This window comes from Eurypyga helias, unplaced genomic scaffold (genome assembly GCF_000690775.1).
Source record: "Eurypyga helias isolate BGI_N326 unplaced genomic scaffold, ASM69077v1 scaffold13882, whole genome shotgun sequence".
Lineage (NCBI taxonomy): Eukaryota > Metazoa > Chordata > Aves > Eurypygiformes > Eurypygidae > Eurypyga > Eurypyga helias.
In genome coordinates, this window is record NW_010235372.1 from 11,208 (window position 1) to 15,607 (window position 4,400).

General features: G+C 37.5%; 1 protein-coding gene across 1 annotated transcript in view; it reads left to right on the forward strand.

Moving 5' to 3' along the window:
• The window catches only part of LOC104505950 (sodium channel protein type 2 subunit alpha-like), a gene marked incomplete at its 5' end in the record, with an annotated part of 33,863 nt that overhangs the window by 10,064 nt on the left and 19,399 nt on the right, over positions 1 to 4,400 (forward strand). The gene's annotated exons all lie outside the window — the stretch shown is intronic.

Here is a 4,400-nt window from a genome sequence, read left to right on the forward strand (position 1 = left end):
GGATCCTGAGAGACACTTTGAAAATTCAAATTACTGTGCTGTGGCTCCAGTGCAGACTGTGTCTGGTATCAACTCCACTGGCACCTGAAGACACAAGGACATGGAGTGTCACTGCTTGTGCAGACGTCCGTACTGCAGCCTGAATTGCTTTGTCCAGACTGTTTTGTTTTCTTTGGTGTGTGGTTTTGGTTTTTTTTTCATTGACTGTAGGCTTTTTAGGTTTTTGGTTGTTTTGTTTAGATCTGGCAATGAATTAGCCCATATTTTAGAAAACATGTTTGTTCTAGCAAAGTGTAGTGAAATGAAACAAATTTGAAAGGTGTAATAAGGTAAATATTTAGGTGATTCTTTTATTATAGGGTGCAGTGTTCAATAGTATACACTCATTTGTTATTTCAGCATCTCATTTCCTGACATTGGATTTGCTCCATCTACTTTTTGGAGGTTCCGTTACTTCATATATTATGTTGACTTCTCTGTTGAGAATACTTTACATTACTAAGAGGCCATTTAAAAGCAAAGCAAACAATATTTATAACTTGTTTTGAAGTATTAACTGCGCTTTGTAAAGTAATGTCTGCTGAACAGCTGCTACATCTTTTACATATTATTAATCTGAATAAAGGATACTGGCCTTCTTAGTGTGTTTTAATAAAACTCGATTTAGTGGAAGGAGTATCTGATTAATCCAGTTAGTTTACTCCTGCTGTGATAACTATGTTAAATCTAACTCTTACTTGGAAGCTATCAAGCAATTGAAGACACCTAGTTCTTCTTTATTTTATATTTAAGAATTGGGTAGCAAGATCTATGTAGTCTCACCTCTGATATTCAAGACTAAACATCAGCATTAGTTATTCATAAGATACTATTATCTAGTATTAATTATCTAGTATTAACCCATTTGAATTTGGAGAAGTGGCTAAGGATTGGCATAGTTGAAAGACAACCAGAGGAGATACGCAAATTAACAGCAAAAAAACATTTCACGTAGACCAGTTCATAGTCACTAAGGAAATTGTCTTTCATTTTGTAGGTTATTTCAGCTCTTTCTTTCTTTAAATTGGAGCAGTTTATATTGGAGATGTTAGCTGCATTATTTGATGCACCTTGAAGAAGTCATTGGTGAGAAGCGAGATTAGATTTATAGCAGTAGTAGCCTGTCACGGTCCCTCTGGATGGCATCCCTTCCCTCCGGTGTGCTGACTGTACCTCACAGCTCGGTGTCCCTGGCAAACTTGCTGCGGGCGCACTCAACCCCACTGTCCATGCACCAGTAACCATTTGTTGATTCGCCAGATTGGACTGGCACTTTCAAACCCCTTCCTTTTGACCAGGAGTACTGAAGAAAAAAACTGCCTGTGCTCCAGAGCCTCTTACTGCTGCTCCCAGGGCTCTGTAATACTTCTTGATGCTCCTCACGTTACTCCTGGCTTTATCACTGGTGCCCATGTGTAACAACAGCAGTGGATAGTAGTTAATGGACTGTACAAGACTTGCTAGTCTCTTGGTGACATCCCTGGTAGGAGCCCCCAGTAAGCAGCACATCTCTCTAGAGAGTGCATCAGGGTGGCAAATGGGGACCTCCATACCTCTCTGCAGAGTCATCTACTAGTATGACCTGTCGCCTTTTCTTAGTTACACTGGTTGTTACAGGGGGAACAGATTGGGATGCTAACGCAGCTCCAGCATCTCTGTGTGATGGGTCTGGTCCTCTTCAGTCTGCAGAGTGGTGAAGAGGTTCTGCAAGGACACTGCAGACTTGGGGGGAAGTCCCTTCCTCCTCCTGGTCCTTGTCGTTGCAACTGTCCATTCTTCTGTGTTATTGGCCCCCTGCTCTTCTGTGTGAGGTGACGGGGGAGTTTTTGGCTGCTTGGCCATGGGCTGGGAATCCACAGCAGACTGCACTTGTGTTTGACTTGGTATGATCAATTTTGGGTTGTTTTTTTGCCTACAGCTCCTTTCTGAAGGCATATACTAGGTACATATTTAGCATCTAGTGAAAGACCACGGAAAACCTTGAAAATGCAAGGAAAAATATTTTTCTGTTATTTTAAGGTTTAATTACTACTATTTAGCAGATGTTTAAAGCTGTAATGTATGCAGTGTGTGTGTATCTGTCTTTTTAGTTTATTGGGGTTTTTTTTGTTCGGGTTTTTTGTTTGTTTTTCTGAGGGTGTAGAGAGAGTTTGAGTGGTGGCGTCCTGTTTTATTTGCTTCTGGGTGTGTGGGGGTTTTTTGTTTGTTTGTTTGTTGTTGTTTTTTTTTTTAATTCAGACCCAAGTCCAATATATATCTATGAGCTTCAAATATTCTGCTAATTTTACCTCTTTTAGTATGCCTGGATATGCTTAAAGCTTTAGTGAACAGCTGTAAATGTTATGTTTAGCAACTGTGTGACATATTTGGAAAAGTAATTTTTAAACAAGTAGGAATCCATACTTCTGCTGTTTCCAGAACTCAAACAACCTAAAGGTACCGTGTTTTAACTTCATTGCGTACCATTCTTACTTCTCACAGGAGTAAAATCAAGCTGGATCAGTCAAGAATGCAGATCTGGTGCTTTTTAACCAGGCAGAGCAACGTGTCAGCATGTTTACACAGGTTACCTAAACAAATCATACGTACATGATCACTTTTGAGATTGATTGGCCTGCATGCTACTCAGCTACAATATACTTTTCCTCATCTGTTGCAATGTAGTGGAAACATGCACAGCCGCTCTGTAAGCTGAGTCCCATGACTCACATCACAGCATGGTTGAGGGCAACTCCAACATGTTTCTCTCCTTGTTACGTCATTGGTATTTTCTGTACTACTTCCATAGCATAACCTGCATGCCTTGTAGGTTTTTTTTGTTGTTACCGGAATCATTAGGCATCAAGACTGTTCAAGATTAAAAGAGGTTAAAAGCCTATGGTTTTATGAAAATGGAAAGGTAATTTTCACTTGATTTTCTGTTCATCTGTTGAACCATGTCTTTAGCTGTCATGTAATTATAAACATCTTCTGATCACGTTCATTTGACCAATGCCTTTGTAATATTTCATATATACAATTACTTGTATGCTAACATGTTTATATCTTGATATGAATTGTTTCATAGTCCTGTTGAATATGGATGTAATAATTTAGTTATATTCTACTCATGAAGTTTGTGTATGTCTAATATCAGAAGTTAGGGAATCATTGATATCATTTTTTCCTTCATCATCAATAATTGTTTCTTTTTGAATTTAATACAGTTTCTTTATTTTTAGAAAGACAGGAATAAGACATCATTTTAAGCAAAAAATCTATGTAGGTGTCTAAATGGATCTGGATGTCTTAAAATAATATAATTAAAGAAGTTCAAGCCAGGAAGAAATATAAAAATTAAGAAAATCCAGGATAACACTAAAATTCAGACAATTGTTAAAAAGACAAAACAGGAAATAGTACCCTCCCAAACCTCTAGACTCAGGAACTCCAGGATATAAAACAAACCTTAATTGCATCAAACTATGTGTTTCTTATTCCTGATAATCTCTTCAGAATAGCTGGAAAGTTCTGTTCCTTCCCATTTAGGGGTCACTGAGGTATTCCTTTTCTAAGTATGAATTTTTCACATGGTTTTGTTATCTTTCATGTATTCTTTTGCACTGTATTATATATTGGAAATATTTCAGGTCTCACTTTTGTACCCAGGGGACCTGTAAGATATTCATAAAGGTGGAATGGAAAAATATTTTTCTAAGGATTTTTCCAAACCATTTTGGAAAGGCCACTTAAGCTGGGGAGAGTACAATGTGGTAGTATCCCATCCTACTGGTGCAAAGTATGGGGGGATTATTTTGATTTCATGGATGTTGTTTATGTGACACTGCTCCTGCTTCAAGCTTCTGCTGTCATGAATCTGGACAGGTCTATAACGCCATGCAAAATAATAAACCAGGGGCTTGTGATCACTTGACAGAAAAATACTTGAATCTTTTTCATCTAGATGACGTATTAATTAACCTTGCTCGCATAATCAGGTAATGCTTTTATTTTTAATGGATATGCATGCCAATATTTTTTTTCCAAGTTGTGTAGAGCAGGAGAGGTAGGTTTTGGTTTTAGTTTTGTGAGGGGGGGAAAAAAAAGCATTCTCTATGGACAATACTTTTGGTTTCTTTAAAAGGCAAATAAATTGCAAACCATATTTATAGACATAATTACTTACAGTCTTCCAGAAAAAGATAAATAAAAATATCCCAATAAAAGTGACTTGACCAACTGTGCTTATGTCTAAGACTACCATACTTGGTGATCAGTAAAGCTGATGTATTGAAGATGATGATTACAGAAAACGTGCTTTGTCTCCCTTTTAATTGATAGTTGAGACTAAATGGAAAAAAGAGATTGTTTCTATTGAAGAA